General features: G+C 42.3%; 1 protein-coding gene across 1 annotated transcript in view; it reads left to right on the top strand.

The window, feature by feature from the left end:
• Positions 1-23,886, top strand: part of LOC126418723 (glucose dehydrogenase [FAD, quinone]-like) — a 490,865-nt gene that overhangs the window by 203,155 nt on the left and 263,824 nt on the right. Inside the window, exon 3 of the mRNA XM_050085628.1 lies at positions 13,025-13,088. The gene's annotated coding sequence lies outside the window, so the exon portion shown is untranslated. The remainder of the gene's footprint in view (positions 1-13,024; positions 13,089-23,886) is intronic.

Raw genomic sequence — 23,886 nt, 5'->3', positions numbered from 1 at the left:
GATTCAGCAAGAAACATTCTCTGCACAAGTAGATGTGTGACTGACATACGAAATTCCTGGAAGCTGGTTGCATACAGGAGGGGAAGAGCACTGGCCGGCCGCGCACGTCTGATGAAAATGCCGAGACTATCCTAGCTGCGTTAACACGGAACCCTTGGACGTCTACAAGACTGGGAGGCGAGAAACTTCAACGGTGTGCCGTGTTCTGAAACGGCGGCTGCATATGAAGCTTTAAAAGTTGCACTACTGCAACTTTTGCGTTCCAGCGACCATAAAAGAAGATACGAATTTTGCTTTCAAATTCTCTAGGATATGGCAGAGGACACTTTTTCCGAACCATATTTTCCGATGAATCGACCTCCCATCTACCGGGTAAAGCAAACATTAGCCTTGCCGAAACTGAATGTGTTTTGTGCCGTTTCTGTTTACAAAGTTTATGGAAACTGTGACAGGAATGTTACACCTGCACATGTTGGAAAACTGGTTGTTTCCTCAACTCTACAAAGATTCCAACGATCCACCTCGTTTGCACGTTGAGGTGTGGCGTTATCTTAACAACACCATCCCAAAACTTGGAATTGCAAGAGGTGGACAACACGTTCTTGTTCATTGGTTTGGCCTCCCAGTTCACAAGACCTCACACCTTGCGATTTTGTTCTGCGGGGGTACCTACGGCAGCTACTCAGCAAGACACGAGAAATCGAATTGTTGAAGCGATTCAATAAAAAGGAACCTGTTAATTCGTATGTGGAATGTAATGAACTACACTTTCGATATTTATCAAGTGCTCATGTTGAGTGTATAGAGTAGTATCTGTGCGGACATAAAACTTTGAATCGTCCTCTATCCAAAATATGGTTCAAATGGCTCTAAGCACCATGGGACTTCTGAGGTCATCAGTCCCCTAGAACTTAGTAGTTAAACCTAACTAACCTAAGGACATCACACACATCCATGCCCGAGGCAAGATTCGAACCAGCGACCGTAGTGGTCGCGCGGTTCCAGACTGTAGCGCCTAGAAGCGCTCGGCCACTCCGGCCGGCCGTCCTCTATCCAGTGACATACGCAATGTGTTTATAGCTTTCATAGCTTGTCTGGAATAAACACTTGAAATCAGTTCTTTCTTTTTGAATCATCCTGTATTTTTGAGGCTATTACGGTGCTAGTACGTTACTACTATGAGACTACTTCTAACCAAGTAAACTACCAGGAAGGAAGGTAAAAAATCATAAATATTTGCAAATCGTGAATAAGCTTAACACAAAAAACGCATGACGCTGGAGGCGATCACTCTGAATATGATTTATTGTTTCTCGCATTGTGGCACATTTCCTGTGAAATATGAATGTGTCTTCTGGATGAAGATGACTGTGATGTTTACATGTAGTGTGTAATGCAAATACATGCCACGCGTTATGTTTGCATTGATTTAGATGACTGTGGGATGAATGATAGGGGCATGCGTAACCCAGTGGTGGAAAGGTACTACAATAGACCTAAATGTCAAAAGAGAGTAAAGTAATTGGAAGAGTGGTTAAAGGAATGGACAGCGTCTTGAAACGAGAATATAAGATGGATACCAACAAAAGCAAAACAGGATAAATTAGGTGATGTTGAGGGCATCAGATTAGGGGAAACGAGACTTTTAAAGCAGCAGATGAGTTTGTTGTTTGGGCAGAAAAGTGACTGATAATGGTTGAAATAGTGGATATAAGATGCAGAAAGCAAATGGGAAGAAAACAGTTTCTGAAGAAGAGAAATCTGTTAACATCGAATGTAGATGTCAGTGTTACGATGTCTTTTCTGTAGCTATTTGCGTGGAGTGTAGTCGTTTATGAAAGTGGAACTATGACAATAAACAGTAAAGACAACAAGAAAATAGAAGCGTTGAAATGTGGCGCTACAGAAGAATGCTGGAGATTAGAAGGGTACATCACTTAACTAATGAGGATCTACTCAGTATAACTGAGGAGAAAAGAAATTTGTGACAGAACTTGATTAAAAGAAGGGATTGGTTGATAGGACACAAGCCGTCAAGGGATCACCAATTTAGGACTTAAGAGAAGTGTGGAGGCTAAGAATCGTAGAGGGAGTGTAAGAGATGAATACAGTATGCAGATTCAGAAGGATGTAGGTTGCAATAGCTACTAGAGGGTGAAGAGGCTTTCACAGAACAGCGTATCATGGAGAGCGAATCAAACTAGTTGTTGGACTGCAGAGGACAATAACAACAACAACAACAACAACCTATTTCAACCAACATCCTACATTACCTGCCTTATAATTTCTCATCGTCGGGTGCTGTTGACGTTCTTATTCTCCACACTTCCAAGTTTTCTGAGATTCTTTGCCAAATGTTCAAGTAGCCTCTTCCCTATTCTAGAAACTGTTATTCTAATCTTACCATCCACTGTTCCTTTCACATTCATTTTCATTCAAATTGCTCTTAACATTAAAACATTGCGATTAGTTTTATTACTTCATTGTTAATTTGTACTTTTTCCTTTTCGATGTGTCCTTTGTACCTCATTTTAGTCTTATTACAATTAATTTTCGGGCTTAATTTCGAACTTTCTCTACGAAACTCTTCCATTCGTTGTTTATCTAAAGTTAAACAGTATAATGTTATCAGAAATTCGAATCGGTAATTCCTTTACAGCCTATTTTAACTAATTTGTAAACATACCCACGCTGAGTTGATATTTTTGTTGAACTCTTTGGTGAAATATACGTTGTGGAAAACTGAATCTGTGTATCTAACCAAGATTCGAACTGTAACACCTGCATTTAGTAGACAGTGTGTTACCAGTTCCCACGTCCGAGTAAGCTTTTCTTAGCTTCCTTCCAATCTCCATAGACGCTTTCTCGAGGCACTGTTGGACTAACGCTAGTGAGAGAAAAGATACGGCGGAAGGACCAACGAAACCCCAACAACATCTGGGATGCAGTCATGTAACACGGTAGTATAGCAAGACTGGAAACTTAGGATGATTTGGGGAGGGACGTGCGATTTGTTCAATTCTTCAGTCGGACCGCTATGCATGCCTGGGAAAAGCTATTGGTAGCACATTCCCGCGAAAGACTGGCATAAGGGTGCGAATCCCGATCTGTACGAAGAATTAACTTGTCGCATATTGTTCGTAATCGTTGTTTGTAGGTCGCATTAATGATGATTGACTTCAGGTGGAGGGAATAGTAGAGACTGTAACCGATTATTGCTTTAGGTTCCACTTTCTGATTTTTTTTTAAGTCAAGTCACTAAAATGTAATGTTGGGTTAAGATTCTTCTTTCACGTTATTATCAACAAACTGTATCATTTCTTTTCCCTGTTAGGGTATATCATCTCGTCGGCGTCTCAGTCATCAGAGACAGAGCACAAGCGCGGAAGGAAAAAAAGATGATGAAGGAAAATGGCAGCGGCTTTTTGAAAAAAAAAAAAAATCATGGAAGTCGCCTTAATCCAGCTAGGGAAGCCACAGGAAAGTAAACTCTTCACCGAAAATTGAACCTCACTCCTTCAGAATGTGCGTCCAGTCTCTTAACCAATTCTTGAACCATCTCTGTCGGCTCAGGTCTTTCCTCAGTGTTTCGTGAAGTAAGACCATGCAACACTAATGTTGATGTTTGTTCAAATTGCTTGAAATCCAAACTCTCTTTGTTGTCCAGTTTATTTGAAATTTTAACTCAATTCGTTCAAAAATTATTTTCGTATGTTCAGCCTATACTGATGTCAAATGGTGATCTATCCGGGGACAACTGAAACTTAGTCAATGAATTTGATTATACTCTGTGGGTCGAATGGCACCTTACCAGAAACGGAATGCAGGCACGTAATGTTTGTCACAACCGTCAGATTAATTACAACGATAAGATTCTTGCCATGTAATTTTGTCTGATGCAACGGATACAGTGCCGTAATCACTTCCGTCTATGCTTGATAGTCATGCGTCTGTTTCCCTTTTCCAAACTATTTTGAAGTTCATTCCATGTACAGTGTGGTATACATGGAAGACATCCTGAAATCGTAAGACCGGAGGCAGATATCGCGAACACGAATAAAAAGAAATGGTTAAAATGGCTCTGAGCACTATGGGACTTAACATCTGATGTCATCAGGCCCCTAGACTTAGAACTAATTAAACCTAAGGACACGACACACATATCCATGCCCGAGGCATGATTCGAACCTGCGACTGTAGCGGTCGCGCGGTTCCAGACTGAAGCGCCTAGAACCGCTCGGCCACACCGGCCGGCGAACACGAATCCTCTGCTGCTTAGGCGAAGATGCTAATCTGCAAGCGAAGGACGGGTTGGAGCTGAACAAGTATTTCTGTTTGAACAAACACCCGCGTCCGTAGGCGGACGTTACGTAGCGGTGTCCTTCGATACGGAGGTATCCAGGTGTGAAATTTACGTCATCAACGAGCGGAGGAGCGTCATTGCTGTTGAATTCTCAGCTACATACTGTTTTGGTGGAAGCTAGGCAATGGGAAACCACCTACACTATGACCTCGTCAACAACATAGTAGGTTTCCTACACCATCCCCGAAACTGCAATTGTGGAAATGACTTTCACCTGACATACTCTGAAGAACGCAAAGATTATAATCACATGCTTAATAGCATAGTGGTTCACTTTCCGTCCGACCCCGGTTACTGAGTGGTGGTCAGAGGGCTGCTCGCCTTCTGTAATAAAAAAACTGAGTAAAGAAGTCAACGATCAACTTGAACCGATGTCTTGTGACGTCCGCCCAGGCCAAACGCAACGAACAATACCGAACAAAATGAAAAAAAAGGTGAGTGCGACAGAATCTCAATCCTAAGGGACCTGGTTCGATTCTCGGCTTGGTTGGAGATTTTTCTCCGCGCAGAGGCTGGGTGTTGTGTTGTCCTAATCACCATCATTTCATCGTCATCGACGAGCAAGTCGCCGAAATGGGGTCAAATCGAAAGACTTGCACCCGGCGAACGGTCTACCCGACGGGAGGCCCTAGTCACACGACATTTTTTTGGTTCACCTTCCGAGAGAAATACAGCCAAAATTCTGCATAGTATGGATTCTAGAAGTCTTTGGAAAGTTTCCGGAGGTATGTGTACCAGATGTCTACGTGCAGGTCACGAAATTCCAGAAAATTTCGGCACGGTGGTTTGTGTGAACTGAGCAGACGCGTGTCATCGGGGCAAATGAGGCTAAGCTGGTGGCCACACACGAACATGGAATGTTTTTTATTCCAGTCTCTGATCACAATATCAATTCTTTAGACGATGACCGGTTTCAGTCCGTAATGATCATCCTCAGATCTTTTTTACACCATCACCTAAAGTGATAAGGCCATATTGGCATCGTCAAAACATATTAATATAATCAGCACAGCATTATATTTATATGTTTTGACGATGCCATTATGGCCTTATCACTTTAGGACGTGGTGTAAAAAAAGGACTTAGAGGCTGAAACTGATCTTCGTCTAAAGAATTGATATTGTGATCAGAGACTGGAATAAAAAACATTTGACAGTATTGGATCACTGTTTGTGTACGCGAATATGTCGCAGTTGGTGAGACATGAACATTAGTTCACTGTGACGCTTCTAAAGCCACTCCAATACGATTCTGGTCTTGTGAGACGGCAAGTTATCCTGTCAGAAGATGCCATCTCCGTCGTGGAAGACAGCAAATATGAAATGATACACGTGAACCACAATAATGTTCGCGTAGTCCACAACTGTCAAGGTGCCTTCGATTGCTGTTACCTGTCGCATGAAAGCACAGGTGAATGTCCCCCTCAGCACGATACCCCTACCAGACTGCTTCCTTGGCATGCTGTGTGTTTTCACCAGCATTTCGTCTGGATGTCGGTGTATCCGGACACGGCCATCGTTCGGAAATAACAAGAAAAATGCACATCCGACCAGTAATACGCTACCATTGATCCACAGGCCAATCTCGACGATCCTGTACCCTCTGAAATTGTAAGTGGATATGTCTTGGTTCAACTTGGGAGACATCGACTGGTTCGGAGTCCCATGTTCAATAACGGGCTCCGAAACACCAGCATTGTACTGTGACGTCAGATCTGCCACAGATCACCGCCTGTCCTTTACAGAGAAGGCAAGCCTCCGACGTCTGCATTCGGTGACGAGGAATGGACATCCAACACCTTGTTGACTACTCTTGGTTCAACCATACGTCAACGACAATCCATAGATACTCACGACAGTAGACACGAGCGGGCGAAATGCTCGTTCCCATGCGCCGAGTCATAACGATCTGCCATTTGTATTGTGGATTTCTTATTTGCGGCTCGTAGCGTTGCCAGAGTGATAATCCATTCGTGCCTGCTCTGCATATACACTTTCCTTCAAACGTCAGGTGACCAAAACGCCATAAGGTGGCACACAATCTTGCGCTGGCCAGTAGTTATAAAGATACGAAATGGATTCTCATTTCACGAATCCGGATTGATGCCGGCTGTTTGCGACATATGAAGATTTGTGTCATACCGGGACTCCAAGCTGGATTTCCCGCTTGTCGAGAGCGGTCACATTAACCACTTTGACTATCCGAGCCCGCCTTCAAGACCGATCTAAACTTCCATATGTCACGGAGTCCACAGTCCTTGCTTTCGCACATTTTGTGATTCCCACACAGGGACGTCTATCCAGATTCGCGAACTGCGACTTCATTTTATAATAATTACCACAGGTGTAATCGTCAGAACAGCAGACATGCATGCATGTTTGATGAAGATTGTAGTATGAAAATACAGACACTTATAAACACAGATATTGTAATCATTAATAGTGATCATAATGTCCTTTGATCGTCAGTGTAGGTACAGTAGAGAACGTAATCATTACTAACACAGGTGGAAAGGTGCTATATACATTGCCTTGCCATTAACCAAAGATATGAGTCGACCGTCTCAACTACAAAGAAAGGGGCACTTGGCAATTTACAGTGATTTGCGATGTTACACAAATCGAATAACTTGGTTTGTATTCGTGCTACTCTTCTTTGGAGCTGATATCACTGAAAAGATGCTCTGAAAACGCCAACCCATAACGTGCAAATACTAACAGTAAAGTTCTGCGGACGACGACAAACGTGTCAAGGCCGTGGCGGAACCCTGATGGTCGGTGAATGTCCGGGTCGCCAGCGGCGTGAATGCCAAGTCGCAGACGTTCGGCTGACGTTGAATAGCAACCAATAGTTTCAGGAGCAACGAGAAGACCAGCAGCGATGAACACAACTACACTGTGATGGTTGTCATTCTAGTTTTTGTAACAGCTGTGAAACAGTCATTAATCGAAAAAGCGCACGTCACAACACAAAAACCACGAATGCAGAAAGTAAAAAGATTCTAATATTCTTCAGAAATGTCCTTTTTTTCCATTTCCCACCCAAATAGGCAACCCAGGATGTTGTAGAATGCTTGGTTCTTGCCAATGAATCGAAATGGCATTGGAGAAACCGAATTCCCATTGGGTAGATTTAAGATGAATAACGGTGAAGAGTTGATGGTGAGATAAGGGGTAGATGGATAGTCCGACGCGAAGGGTATTTCGTCATACTCAGCGTTTCTAGGACATGGTGGCAGGCAGTGGCATGTAGCCATATGGTTAGTCTGCTATGTGCAAACAACAGACTACAATCAATGTTATTAAGCTGGTTGAATTTTATTTACTTTGTGCTTGCAAGATGATTTCTTGTCTTGCTTTTGGTGTCCCACTGTACTATGATGGGTAGGAAACAATGATAACTAAGTATACTAGCGTATGAGTAGTTATTCTAGATCACGTACTAAAAAATTTAAACGAATATTTCCATTTCTGTTGATACGGCGCAACGTTTTCCTTCATATCCCCGATTGGGTAGTATGGTTCGAGTAATGGGAGCCATTCGAATAGGTCTTTTTTGTTTTGATTTCGTATTTGGTGCCTATGTTCACGCAGAAGTCAGAATCAAAAGGCAACTCGAAAAGATCTGAAGAGAACCGTTCGAGATATTTTAGAACAGAAAATCTTGATTCGGGCTGAGGCAGAGAGGCAAAATATATCAAAAACTATATCCTGTATGAGAATTGCTAATTTAAGCATCACATCTCAGACTGGTCAATCAACGAAAAATTCGAGCAAAATCATGAAAAGAATTGGTAAAATACAAGAAAAATTTGGAAGCATAGGTAATGCCACTTCTACGGAAGGAAATTGTTAAGCTCGTATATGATCTTACGTATTGGCGTTATTACACAGCGTAGACTTGAGAAAGAAGTTGACTGGAGTACACCCTACTTTAAGCAAAAACCAAAGGCTTTCTGTAGTGTATAGTAAACCTCAAGTTGATAGATTTTGCATTCAAGACAACAAATCCAAAGAAAAAAAGAAACCGTTCTACTTTATGCTGCACGGGAATCTGAAACTAGTGAATAAGAAAGATTGTATTGTATTTGCCCGAAGGAAGGTGACTTATTAGAATCGTTTTGGGGAGACGAGAATTAAAAATTTCCTTTCGCAATGCAGATTTAAGTTTTGCGTGATTTCCATAAAATGCCTAAAGTGAATGTCGATAAGGTTACTTCGAATGGGCGTCTTCGATTTTATTTTCGATACTTCCTCAAGTCAAGCTTTGCTCTAATGAGCTAGTCGCCGCCGGGACGTTAAACTCTAATAAAGATTGCTGTTCGAGAGCCGTGCAAAATCCTCAGTGGCTGAATTAGATTCGAATAAGAAGTCCGTGGGTATTTCATTGCTTTCGTCAAACTATATGGGGAGACAACATTAGTTTAAGCTCCGACCAGTAGACAATTAATACATTACTGCTTTTATTGTGCGACGTATCACGCGACCAGAAATAAATGAGCACGAAGCCAGAGCTAAATTGGAAGTGCTGCAAATCATTCTTCTCTTAATGCATGCTTTTATTTCTTTATTTGTACATCTAACACTACAAACCACATCGTGGTGTCTGGTGGAGAGGGTAAAGGATAACGTCATCATGTTAAAACAGGTCACTTTTTAGTTCGATCTTACGCTTTTTCGATGAAGTATCTTTCGTAAGGTGAGACATCTCGTGTGCTGCGAATGTGGAATTTCCTATAGCGGGTCAACGAGCGCAACGAGGGAGTCATTCAGTGTTCAATGATTCTTAGCGTGGTGCAATTGGTCCGTATGGATAACGCTCACAAGATCCCAGTTGCTGGTTGCCTATCTGTTTATTATAGATTGTATTTAAATTTGATAATGAAGAGGTATAATTTTACACAGTAAGTCAAGTTTTAATGTTATAAACTGCGTACGTGACCTGGGTCACACTGCAACCACCCGATATTTGAGAACGAGTGCACGTAGCGGCATCCAGACAATTTCACACATAAATTTAAATCCTTACGAACATTTTACTCTGTGACACTCCCGAAAAATGATGGAAGGAAAAGGTTTATAGCTATTACACGTTCAATTTTTATGGAGTAAACTTCAACATAGGGGATGACGTTTTAATTTATTACTTCTTTTCTACTAACTCTATCATCAACATGTTTTTCAGACACTATCCTTATACACCACTGAATACACATGGACGTTTATATCCTTGTTCGACACATTCATCAGGAGATATCATGTAATAAATAGTGAGATACATGAAAAATGCGATTTTTGTTCAAACTAAGATCAAATGTTCGATTCTTTAAATCAGGGTTACTGTTTAACACGAAATGTTGATGCAGGACATATTTTACAATGATGTTACGATTGTGTCCAGTGCCATGACCTCGACACTTACGTCTGATATTTGGTAAAATTTGAGTGTATATCGTTGGTTTCTCTTATACACATAGCTTCACCTCATTTGAGGAAGAACAAGTGAAAAAAAGGAAACTATTTTGTATGGTCACTTGCTAAAATCGTCATAAAATTCAATAACTGATTTTATCCGTTCCCTAGACAACACTTAATAACCGACTGTAGTTCTACCATGCACCACTTGAAACAAGAAAATAGGATAATGAACATTATGCACTTCCCTCGAAATAAGATTCATTGTCTCGGCCTGTGCAGATATTACTGCGGACTTTTCTACGCAGATGATTTGTTTCTGACTTATATTCTATCCTTCCGCTGGAACCCGATCCTGCACACGCACTGCGAATGTACAGAGTCGACTGTTGCGGATACACGTTTTGGATTTTGAGAACGATCATCCATGCTCCTGCGGTGCACCTTAACACGTACAAGATGCTCCTTCATTTCCGAATTACAAAAATTTTCAAATACCTTACAGTAACATATTTTAGTAGAATGCTAGTCGTTGATTGGTGTCCCTGAAATCATGAAAGCCATAAGAGAATGTATATCTACATTTGGTCCATCGCGCTGTTGTTATAATCAGAATGATCAGACTTCGAACCCAGCTTTCCCGCCAACAAATATTGAAAATTAGTGATGTGAAATATTACTGTGAAGACTAGGACGCGCGTTAACGATTTTTTAATTCACTGGGCGTCATGCGTATGCGTACATAAAAATTTCTGCTTACAGTAAAGATGAAGCTACGTAAAAGAATAATGGTTGAGAAATACAGCTACATCTACATATATACACACACAAACTCTGTAAGCCACCGTATAGTGTACGGAGGCGGGTACCACGGACCACTGCTAGCCAATTCCTTTTCCATACAACTCGTAGATGGACAAAACTACTGTCTATATGCGCCCGTGCGAGCCCTAATTTCTCTACGCTTCACCGCCTTTACGAGAAATGTTCGTTGACAGCTGTGGAATCGTTTTGCAGTCAGCTGTAGATGACTGTTATCTAAAATTTCTCAATAGTGTTTCGTGAAAAAAAAGTCGTCTTCCCTGCAGGGATTCCCATTTGAGTTCACGAAGCATCTCTGTAACACCAGTGTGTTGGTCGAATCTACCGATAACAAAATAAGGCTGCCGCCTCTGAATTGTTTCGATGCGTTCTTCTGATCCTACTTGGTGGGTACCCCAAACACTCGAACAGTAATAAGTTTCATTTAATTTACGTCTATGGTCACAAATTTTAGTTAACAGATTACCGGTTTCGGACTTTAATGACTATCATCAGATCTGTTCCATAAAAAGAAAGTCCTAATGTACTGCAGCCATAGTGGCATCGTAAAATTTTCCATTTAACATTTGACGATGCAACTATGGCTGCAGTACATTAGGACTTTGTTTTCATGGAACAGATCTGATGATGGTCATTAAAGACCGAAACCGGTAATCTGTTAACTAAAAATTTGTGACCACAGACGTAAATTAAAGGAAACTTATTACATATACGGGTCACTGTTTTCACGTGACGATGTCGCAGCTTGTGAATCTCAAACGGTAATCTCACAAGCGCTCTATACGCGATTCGCAGACGATCAATATTTTCCTAAAACTCTGCCAACCACTCGCCTTCCATACTAATAGCCTTACGTGCTCTTTACATTCATATCACTTTGCAACTTTGGATCTAGGTACTTAATCGGTGTGACTTTGTCAAGCAGCAGATCAATAATACTGCATTCGAACTTTATAGGGTTGTTCTTCCCATTTATCTGCATTAACTTACATTAGAACAAGCTGCCATTTATCACACCAAATAGAAATTCTGTCGAAGTCATCCTGTATCCTCATCGTCCTACAGTCATTCAAAGATAATTATTACTCAAAATGAAAAAAATGGAAAAAAGCTAGACGGAAATGTTTCTTCATCTAATTCGTTAGTACAATTTTCTGTTTTATATTTTTACTAATCTTGTGTATCAGTAATGCTCATGGATTCGTCTGTAGAATGTCTAAATGTTATTTGTTAAGTTCTTAGCATATCGCGCGTTCAAGTAACGCATTTATTAAAAGAAAATTCCATGTTCCACCTTGGCTGTCTTACGATCAGGGCCATTTATTTCTTACGATCGGCTGATTGCGAGGATGTAGCATTTTCAGATGCTTTCTTATGCCTCGTAACGTTACAAACTCAGCCTTTGCGGGTGTGTGCAATGTACGGCTGTATAGAATGAGATTTTCACTCTGCAGCGGAGTGTGCGCTGATATGAAACTTCCTGGCAGATTAAAACTGTGTGCCCGACCGAGACTCGAACTCGGGACCTTTGCCTTTCGCGGGCAAGTGCTCTACCATCTGAGTTACCGAAGCACGACTCACGCCCGGTACTCACAGCTCTACTTCTGCCAGTATCTCGTCTCCTACCTTCCAAACTTTACAGAAGCTCTCCTGCGAACCTTGCAGAACTAGCACTCCTGAAAGAAAGGATGGTAGAGCACTTGCCCGCGAAAGGTAAAGGTCCCGAGTTCGAGTCTCGGTCGGGCACACAGTTTTAATCTGCCAGGAAGTTTCATATCAGCGCACACTCCGCTGCAGAGTGAAAATCTCATTCTGGAAACATCCCCCAGGCTGTGGCTAAGCCATGTCTCCGCTATATCCTTTCTTTCAGGAGGGCTAGTTCTGCAAGATTCGCAGGAGAGCTTCTGTAAAGTTTGGAAGGTAGGAGACGAGATACTGGCAGAAGTAGAGCTGTGAGTACCGGTCGTAGCTCGTGCTTCGGTAGCTGAGATGGTAGAGCACTTGCCCGCGAAAGGCAAAGGTCCCGAGTTCGAGTCTCGGTCGGGCACACAGTTTTAATCTACGGCTGTATAGTTCCGATGAAACTGGCACATCGCCGAAGTGAATGAAAAATTTCCTTTTCCTGATGATTTGTTATGACAGTCGGAACTGCTAAGAAGTTTAGTGGTTTTTTACACCGTTTCATGATAGAACAAGATGATCTTCGATAGGTATCTGCATGCTCCCCGACTCTACCTACAGAAAATACTTTAAAGCAGATACACAATGTAGCAATATTGAAATCTGGATATGAGAAGTCGCATTCACCGATGCATCATTTGATGTCGTTCTTGGTTTCCAGTATGAGATTACAATTCTTTTAAGTAATATCCTGAATAATTATGTTTAGTACTTGTGATTTAAGTGACCTCCTCCTTCTTTACAGGAACAACGCATGGCAATAACCGGCTGCTGACGAAGACTGAGAATCGTAACAGCGGTCTTTAAAGGTAAGTGAACCCAGTCTTGTCGTATTATCGAGTCGTACTCAGGAAGTTCGTGAACAGGATCGTCACCTTACTAAAAATATGACTCTCTAGACTGAGCACTACAAACCTTTCCTCGTACGCTGCAAGCGCTTAAATTATGGTCATAAAAAGATACGGAGCAGTTATTAGGCGTGCTTTACGCGCCGCGTGCGTTGAATGTTCTGCAAGTGGGCACGTAAAGTACAAAATGAAGGGGCCTTAGAGTTGTAGAAGACGAAGCATGTGGCAAACGTCTACCAGGAAAAAGGGTACTGTCGCTTGGACATTGTAAGAAGTTCAGAAATAGCTAATTAGGCAACAGTAAGGAAATACAGGAAGTTTCCGGAGTAAAAGTAAAAATGTTAAGAGGTGGTAGTAGAGACTAATTTAACATAATGTATGTCCAATTTTTGTTTATTACGGAGATAAAGCTGTTAGAAATTAACCTAAAGAAATGCTCACATAATATTTTAAGGAAAGGCAAATGTTCAAAGTTCATTTACATAAAACCTGCCTACGACTTCACAGTGCTCCTTCGAGTTTTGCTGACAATACGAAATGTTGCTCTTCTGAGTCGGTCTTACCGTTCTGTAATGAGGACAGCTTTGCGAAAGGTCAGTTCTCCTGTTTTCAATTTCTTTACGGACAGCCTCCATTCGGCTGACCCGCACGCAGAAGTCGATACTAATTTCTCTCCCAACATATGCGTCATTGTGTGGCAGGTTCCGCAGTTTTAATGCTGATTTGATATCCTTGAAATCAGATAAACGCGTCAACTGCGCTTTTATTCATTTTAATTGCAACTTAAAAGAAAAATAAATATGCGCTGAATCGTTTACCCGATAGGGAAAAAAATCCAAACCATGGTGGCCAAAAAACGTAAAGTGACCGTTTTCGGCGACGAGTGTTCCGGGGAATGTTATGTTTAGGTAATGCTTGACAACTAGAATATGCAGAAACCCCATCACACTGAAAGGACATCCTTAAGGCTGAAGAAGACTCTTCCTATAACGCTGAATTCTTGTTTTCAAGGAGGTCGAGATGAGGGGCGCTATAAGACGATGTGACAACAGAAGAGGTGTAATTAAAAGATGGTCCGTCATAGTTAAGAAATGTATTTATGAACAATCAAATATAACTTATCAACTTGGACTTCAAAATGAAACTTACGTTCCATGAGGTAAACCAACAAAACTGATGCACCAACAGGTGCAATGGAAACATATCTTTGCAGCTAGGTCTCTTTACAATCAGTGAAAAATTGGACACACAAGGAAATTTTATTCGAATTAGTCCGTACTAATAACTTCTACACTACTGGCCATTAAGATTGCTACACCACGAAGATGACGTGCTACAGACGCGAAATTTAACCGACAGGAAGAAGATGCTGTGATATGCAAATGATTAGCTTTACAGAGCATTCACACAAGGTTGGCGCCGGTGGCGACACCTACAACGTGCTGACATGAGGAAAGTTTCCAACCGATTTCTCATACACAAACAGCAGTAGACCGGCGTTGCCTAGTGAAAAGTTGTTGTGATCCCTCGCGTAAGGAGGATAAATTCGTCCCATCACGTTTCCGACTTCGATAAAGGTCGTATTGTAGCCTATTGCGATTGCGGATTACCGTATCGCGACATTGCTGCTTGCGTTGGTCGAGATCCATGACTGTTAGCAGAATATGGAATCGGTGGGTTCAGGAGGGTAATACAGAACGCCATGCTCGATCTCAACCTCCTCGTATCACTAGCAGTTGAGATGACAGGCATCATATCCGCATGGCTGTAACTGATCGTGCAGCCACGTCTCGATCCCCGAGTCTACAGTTGGGGACGTTTGCAAGACAACAACCATCTGTACGAACAGTTCGACGACGTTTGCAGCACCACGGACTATCAGCTCGAAGACCGTGGCTGCGGTTACCCTTGACGCTGCATCACAGACAGGAGCGCCTGCGAGGGTGTACTCAACGATGAACCTGGGTGCACGAATGGCAAAACGCCATTTTTTCGGATGAATCCAGATTCTGTTTACTGCATCATGATGGTCGCATCCGTGTCTGGCGACATCGTGGTGAACGCACAATGGAAGCGTGTATTCGTCATCGCCATAGTGGCGTATCACCCGGCGTGATGGTATGAGGTGCCATTGGTTACACGTCCCCGTCACCTCTTGTTCGCATTGACGGCACGTTGAACAGTGGACGTTACATTTCAGATTTGTTACGACCTGTGGCTCTACCCTTCATTCGATCCCTGCGAAAGCCTACATTTCAGCAGGATAATGCACGACCGCATGCTGCAGGTCCTGTAGGGGCCTTTCTGGAAACAGAAAATGTTCGACTGCTGCCCTGGCCCGCACATTCTCCATATCTCCCACCAACTGAAAACGTCTGGTCAATGGTGGCCGAGCAACTGGCTCGTCACAATACGCCAGTCACTACTCTTGATGAACTGTGGTATCGTGTTGAAGCTGCATGGGAAACTGTACCTGTACACACCATCCAAGCTCTGTTTCACTCAATGCCAGGCGTATGAAGGCCGTTATTACGGCCAGAGGTGGTTGTTCTGTGTACTGATTTCTCAGGATATATGCACCCAAATTGCTTGAAAATGTAATCACATGTCAGTTCTAGTATAATATATTTGTCCAATGAACACCCGTTTATCATCTGCATTTCTTCTTGGTGTAGCAATTTTAATGGCCAGTAGTGTAAAATATTTGCTAATACTCCTGAAACATCCTGTGTACTATCTCACTTTTCTGTCAATAAATTCGTCATTAGAAAGATCTGCATTTTGTTGCACAATAATCTTTTTGCTGATATGTATTCGCAACTCTTGCAAAAACTCGACCAACTATTTGCTTCTCGTGACTACGGACAACTTTCAGATAGGATCACTGGGGAGATATGCGACAATATCTACGCGTAGAGAGGTGGAATAATGTGTTTTTTTTTTCCCTAGAAGCTGATCGTAAGAATCTGTAAACATAATATGGAAGTCAGAATTAAGTCATTCAAGTATCACAAATCTCTTTCAATTTTTGCCTGATTTCGTAGGAATCGTGTCTGTCGTTTTTTGACGATTGCCTAAAACAGGTCTTCTACATCTCTTTTATGAAAAAGTTAATCACAGGTGTTGGTAAAGCAGTAATTCCTTCGGGGGAAACCACTGGAGGAATAGCCGAAAATACTTAATTAGTACTCATCTCTGTGTCATGGGGCAGGCTGCGAGCAGTGCATTGAAATTTATTGTGGCTGCGTAAGCAGTGGTAATCTCGAGGGCCCTCGATGTTCCTTAGATTGACACCTGGATACATGGCCGACAAAATATTGGATAGGAGAGCGGTAGTATCGATGAAGAAGTTGCTCTTGTGAATCCAACTACCAAACCACCAACATGTGTATTGATATGACATCCTGAACAGCATATACTCAACTGCTTGCTACTAACAGGTGCCTTGAGTAAGTAATGCATTTTCTTCTCGGCCAATTTCAGTATAAAAGAATGCGAGGTTTATTGTAGGATATCGTGGAATAGTTCTGCTTCAGCTTCTATCGGTGGCGCCGCTGTATGTAACCTTCAGAATGGCGTCTGTAACAGAGGTGCATTCGAAGCAGAGAGGTGTTGCTGAATTTCTTTTGGCGGAAAATAAGAGCATCGCAGATATTCATAGGCGCTTGCAGAATGTCTTCGGAGACCAGACAGTGCAAAATCACGGTGACTAGTTGAGCGAGGGGTCTTATTATCATCGCAACAAGGTCGTGCAAACACATCCGAAATCCCACGTGCCGGTCGCATATAGATGTGACTCCTGCACTGTTGGAAAACGCTGACATTCTCATTGTAGGTAATCGACAGAGCACAATCAACCACCTCGCTGCATAACCGAAAGTCTCTGTTGGTAGTGCTGACATACTCGTCCAACAGGTGCGGTACTAAAGATATGTGTGGACTGGGTTCCTCACCGTATAACTAAAGACGATAAAGAGCAGCGAAGAACTACCTGAGTGGAATTCCTTGCGCGTTACGGTGCTGGTTGCGACAATTTTTTTCGAACACGTCACATGCGATGAACATACTTCGAACTGGAAACAAAACGGCAATCCATAGGATGGCACCACACCAACTCTTTTCCAAAGAAAAAGTTCGAAGAAGCAGACTTATCCGGTATAGTCAAGGCGATGGGCTCCCCAGACTCTGAAGGAGCTATTGTGATGTCATTTCTCATGGCTGAACGGTCAACTCTGAAGTTTATGGGGCTACCCTGAAAAACGAAGAAACGACTACAGTGTGGTTGTCGCCACAAGAATCTAAAAGAACTTCTCTTTCTCCTTGACAACAAAGGCCCCATATAAGTCTGCGCACCTGAGAGGAGCTCAGAAAACTGGTCTCCCTCATCCACTCTGCAGACCTGATCTCACACCTTCCGACGCCCACCTGTTTGGTGCAACGGAAAACCAGCCAGCGTTACTAATTTCTTTTGTTTTACTTACTCGATTTCGCGCCGGGCTCCATACAGATATCTGTATGCACTGTAACTGTTCATTTGTACTACGTACGTACATACTTTTTGAAACGTTTTTTGTACTTTCAGAGATACCATTATGACTATCTGTTATTATTTTAAAATGGGTCCGGGCCCCGAAACTAGTCAACGAGTAAATAAAAAAAGTGAAATTTTCAACTTTGGCTGGTTAATCGTTGTCCTGACTAACAGAAGTTGCGGTCCTACAATTATTCCAGCATGATGGAAGTTCGTCCATCTGTTTGACCCAATGAAAGATGCGCTCCGCGGGAAGCGGTACATGGATGATGGGGAGGTTGTTGATGCAGCAACACGTTGGCTCCGACGTTGACTACTAGAGTGGTAACATGCGAGCACACAGGCTCTCCCAGTAAGGTGACGGAATGTCGTCGCACTGAACGGAGGTTATGTTGATTAGTAGGGTTCTGTAGCGAAAAGAGTGGGAAATAATAAGTTGTATTCGAATCCTGAATGTTACTAACCAGCTTTCAAAAATAAATAAAAAATGTTACTTACTTACTGAACGCCCTTCTTATTTCCAAACAATAAGTGATCAAAAAAAGTTTTATTCTTGTAGGAAATAAATTCTGGATACCATAGCGACAGAAATAATACATTTGACACATTCTTTTTCAAAAAAATGGTTCAAATGGCTCTAAGCAATATGGGACTTAACATCTGAGGTCATCAGTCCCCTAGACTTAGAACTACTTAATCCTAACTAACCTAAGGACATCACACACATCCATGCGCGAGGCAGGATTCGAACCTGCGATCGCAGCGGTCGCGTGGTTCCGGACTGAAGCGCCTAGAACAGATCGGCCACAGTGGCCGGCTCATTCTTTTTCAAAAAAATCTTTTTCATTACAAAACAGAGCCAACAAGTTGATTAAAAAGCAGTAAACCATTGACAGTAAGAGCCTCTTCCAAAATATTGTTGGGTATCAACCAAACGACAGTGTTTACGATTATTGGAACAGCGTTACGTGTCCATGAGCGGAGAATACGTGATATAGTTTATGTTATTGAACAAAGAGACGCGTCTGCTCTTTTTTTGAACACAGTCCAATAACAGAAGTCCTAGAATACAATGGAGATTTTTAAGGAAATAAGCAAGATTGGGGTCTAACACCCCTTCGACAAGGAGATTTTTAAGACGCCACGAGATCGAATTGGGGATGAATGGGTAAGGAAACTGGCCATACCCTCTCAAAGGAACAATCTCAGATGTTTAAGGATGTCATGCAAAACTTGAAATCTGGTTGTTTGGACGATGATTTTTGAACTTCCACCCTTTCGAATATGAGTTTAGTATCTCACCGCTCTCTGAGGTTTTGCGACGCTATGTTATATATTATAGAAATGGATACAATGCTGTGGTTATTAGAGGAAAAAAGGTTCTTACATCAAATAAAATAGCTGCTGGAAATTCTCATTTCATAATGTTTTTGAATGTCTAGTAAGGAAACGATTTAAACTCATGGTTCATCTCCTCCCTGTATAAATTACTGAACGAATTCCAAAATCGTAATCAGAACAAAAACACTTAGGACAGCTTGATGGTACTTTATTGATCCTAATTTCCATATTTTCCTCACTGTCGACTATTTTCCCTCTGCAGAGTTTAGTAAATTGTTCGTTAAAATGTGTTTTTGCCGAATAAAGAGGCCATAGACGAAAAACGTTTCAGAGTTGGAGAAATGAAGTTTTTTAAAAGACAGGGTGAAACACTGAAGAAAGTTTACTGAACTGAAAGGCGTCAGAATTGAGAAAGAATAACTCATCAAGAGAAATGAAATATTTTATAATAAACTCAATTTTAATTTAGTCTGTTTACAGTCTTTCACGACTAAATCATGTTCAGCGCGGGCGGTCGTTGACTCTCCCTCAACCTCAAGCTCCAGCCAATCTGCTGTTAACGTCGTGTTCACGACTTGACCTGAATAGGTCGAGCAGCGAGCCTGGGATGAGAACGAAATTGATGTAAGGCGGCATCTGTGGCACGCTCGAGTATTGCTGGAGCAGCATTACAGATCCTTCGTGAGCAGCTACGTCGTGAAACAGTTTACGGCATTGCGCAACAAAACGGGCCTGGAGTAGCGGGCCAACGATCGCTGTTGGTCAGGGGCGCTTCTAGTTACCATATTGGCTGATCACTAATTTCAACTAATGGCTCTGAGCACTATGGGACTTAACATCTGAGGTCATCAGACCCCCAGAACTTAGAACTACTTAAACCTAACTAACCTCACACACATCCATGCCCGAGGCAGGATTCGAACCTGCGACCGTAGCGGTCGCGCGGTTGCAGTCTGTAGCGCCTAGAACCGCTCGGCCACCCCGGCCGGCCAATTTCAACTGCCTTCTTATGCTGTCGTCGTGCGATGGCCGTAACCGCTGGAGCTTCTCCACTGGGTCATAACCAAAGAGCTCGAGTGGGGAACCTGTTGCCTCCGAACGGAACGTAGTACCTCAGCGAATGAAGTATCAGGACAAACTGGCCTTACCTGATCTGGTGACTAACCAGGGCGATTTAACCACCCAACATAACACAGGAAGTTTGTGACAACTACACAACAGTCTGACATCTAACGCTTGTTGGACAAGTATGCACAAAATTATACAGGAGACTAGAAGGGTAAAGGGAAGAGATGCCAAAGGATATCATTACCTAGTCTTCGATTAATATCAGTGCCAATTACACATTTTGATACATATATGTATGAACATGTGTAACTTATCAGCAGCTGTGTTTTAAATGTGAAGGCGACTTTCGAATGTATATTAATGATATCGTTGTCTATGTATATTTTGAAGGCTACTTTGTATTTTGATAGTTTGATAATTTTATTTATTTTCTTCCTCCATTTTTATGATGCCTTTTTCAATATACAGGGTGGTCCATTGATAGTGACCGAGCCAAATATCTAACGAAATAAGCATCAAGCGAAAAATACAAAGAACGAAACTCGTCTAGCTTGAAGGGGGAAACCAGATGGCGCTATGGCTGGCCCGCTAGATGGCGCTGCCATAGGTCAAACAGGGTATCAACTGCGTTTTTTATTATATATTCGGGTAGTACGTAAAGAAATATAAATGTTTTAGTTGGACCACTTTTTTCGCTTTGTGATTGATGGCGCTGTAATAGTCACAAACGTATAAGTACGTGGTATCACTTAGCATTCCGCCAGTGCTGACGGTATTTGCTTCGTGATACATTACCCGTGTTGTAATTGACCGTTTACCAATTGCGGAGAAGGTCGATATCGTGTTGATGTATGGCTATTGTATTCAAAATGCCCAACGGGCGTGTGCTATGTATGCTGCTCGGTATCCTGTACGACATCATTCAAGTGCCCGGACCGTTCGCCGGATAGTTACGTTATTTAAGGAAACAGGAAGTGTTCAGCCACATCTGAAACGTCAACCACGACCTGCAACAAATGATGATGACCAAGTACGTGTTTTAGCTGCTGTCGCGGCTAATCCACACATCAGTAGCAGATAAATTGTGCGAAAATCGGGAATCTCAAACACGTCGGTGCTGAGAACGCTACATCAACATCGATTGCACCCGTACCATATTTCTATCGACCAGGAATTGCATGGCGACGACTTTCAACGTCGTGTACAGTTCTGCCACTGGGCACAAGAGAAATTACGGGACGATGACAGATTTTTTGCACGCGTTCTATTCAGCGACGAAGCGTCATTCACCAACAGCGGTAACGTAAACCGCCATAATATGCGCTATTGGGCAACGGAAAATCCACGATGGCTGCGACAAGAGGAACATCAGCGACCTTGGCAGGTTAATGTATGGTACGGCATTATGGGAGGAAGGATAATAGGCCTCCATTTTATCGATAGCAATTTAAACGGTTTAATGTATGCTGGTTTTCTACATAATGTTCTACCGATGTTACTACAAGATGTTTCACTGCATGACAGAATGGCGATGTACTTCCAGCATGATGGATGTCCGGTACATAGCTCGCGTGCGGTTGAAGTGGTATTGAATAGCATATTTCAAGACAGGTGGAATGGCCGTCGAAGCACCATACCATGACCCGCACTTTCACCGGATCTGACGTCCCCGGATTTCTTTCTGTGGGAAAAGTTGAAGGATATTTGCTATTGTGATCCACCGACAACGCCTGACAACATGCGTCAGCGCATTGTCAATGCATGTGCGAACATTACGGAAGCAGAACTACTTGCTGTTGAGAGGAATGTCGTTACACGTATTGCCAAATGCATTGAGGTTGACGTACATCATTTTGAGCATTTATTGCATTAATGTGGTATTTACAGGTAATCACGCTGTAACAACATCCTTTTTCGGAAATGATAAGTTCACAAAGTAATATGTATCACATTGGAACAACCGAAATAAAATGTTCAAACGTAGCTACGTTCTTTATTTTAATTTAAAAAACCTACCTGTTACCAACTGTTCGTCTAAAATTGTGAGCCATATATTTGTGACTATTACCGCACCATCTATCACAAAGCGAAAACAGTGGTCCAACTAAGACATTCATATTTCTTTGCTTACTACACGAATATGTAATAAAAAATGGGGGTTCCTATTTTGAAAAACGCAGTTGATATCCGTTTGACCTATGGCAGCGCCATCTAGCGGGCCAACCATAGCGCCATCTGGTTCCCCCCTTCAAGCTAGTCAAGTTCCGTTCTTTGTAGTTTTTTCGTTTGACGCTTATTTCGTGAGATATCTGGCCCGGTCTAAGATATCAACGGGAGTTGGCAACCTTACCGGCAGCGGTGCGAATATCTCCGTCAAAAGCGCTGCACTTGCGCGCACTAACTCACCTCCACAAATGAAGCGTCCTCTGAGAGACGATTTCGTTGACGAGGTATTTATGGGATCGCCAAGTACTAGTTCAATTTGGTGACACGACCAAGGATGACCTCTCTGAAGTGTCCACACAGCCAGTAGTTCTAGAGCCAAACCATGACCTAGTACAAGCCTGAATAGAGTCACATTCATCGCTGATTAGGAGCCGCCAGCAGACCGTCGTCAGCAACGCTCTGCAACCTTGACCTCCACTTTAACTGCAGGTCCTGGTATCCAGCAGTCATAGACTTTTACTGTGATTTGTGCGTTTGGGAAGTTGTCCAAGTTGTGATCCATCGCCGGCCGCGGTGGTCTAGCGGTTCAGGCGCTCAGTCCGGAACCGCATACTGCTACGGTCGCAGGTTCGGATCCTGCCTCGGGCATGGATGTGTGTGATGTCCTTAGGTTAGTTAGGTTTAAGTAGTTCTAAGTTGTAGGGGACTGATGACCACAGATGTTAAGTCCCATAGTGCTCAGAGCCATTTGAACCATTTTTTTGTGATCCATCTGGGTGTAGAAATTTATACTGTCAGACACAAGGAGAGCAATCACACTTTGTGATTTAAGACTTGTTACTTATAAGCTATAGGACAGCTGCCAGTTCATCTAGCACTCAGACGTCATGTTGAATTGTGTGATTGATTTAATTACAACTGTCTTGATTAACAAGGATGTGTCTTTTTATGTTTTTGGTGATAACTGCAAATTGTCTACCTGGGCGCTTGTTCTTAGTAAGAAAGCCCACATCACATGATTAAGCTTAAAGTATTCGTTTTTACTGTTGTAAATATGTTTCTTTATGGTAGCCAAGGGATGAAGAGCAACAAGTCGCGCTGACTCGCTTTATTTAGTGTGATACCGTAAGTAATTCATACGTATTATAAAAAGGAATGCATGAATGGGTGTATGTATGTTCCACATATCCTCCTAAATAAGTGGACCGTTTTTAGCCAAAAGCTGGTACACGTATCCGTCAGGCAATGATTGCTGTCGGGATAAGAACCACCTACTATCATAGTTTAGGACATAAGACGTCGTAAACTCTGAGATCTATGAGAAACTGACGTATCATGCATGGCGTTAACATTTGTCATCACTAACACGGTCAACAGATTTCGATAAAATTTGGTAATGAGATAGCTTGAACCCTGAGCAAGAACGTAGGCTCCTTTATAAAGTCTGCAGCACAGAATACGTACTGATTTTAAAAACCATTACGTGAATTAGAGAAAAATATTTGCTCTTTGTGAAAACTATTTACTCATTGACTTTTGAACTTTATCATATTTGTGAAAATTGTTTTCTTTGTTGATATGCGCTGCGTGATATGGTCAACCGTAATGAATACAATGTGTTCAATAGATAATTCTAAACTATTTTTTGCGTAC

This window comes from Schistocerca serialis, chromosome 9, assembly GCF_023864345.2.
Source record: "Schistocerca serialis cubense isolate TAMUIC-IGC-003099 chromosome 9, iqSchSeri2.2, whole genome shotgun sequence".
Classification (NCBI taxonomy): domain Eukaryota; kingdom Metazoa; phylum Arthropoda; class Insecta; order Orthoptera; family Acrididae; genus Schistocerca; species Schistocerca serialis.
The sequence above is the reverse complement of the archived record's forward strand: the minus strand, read 5'-3'. Positions and strand labels throughout refer to the sequence as shown.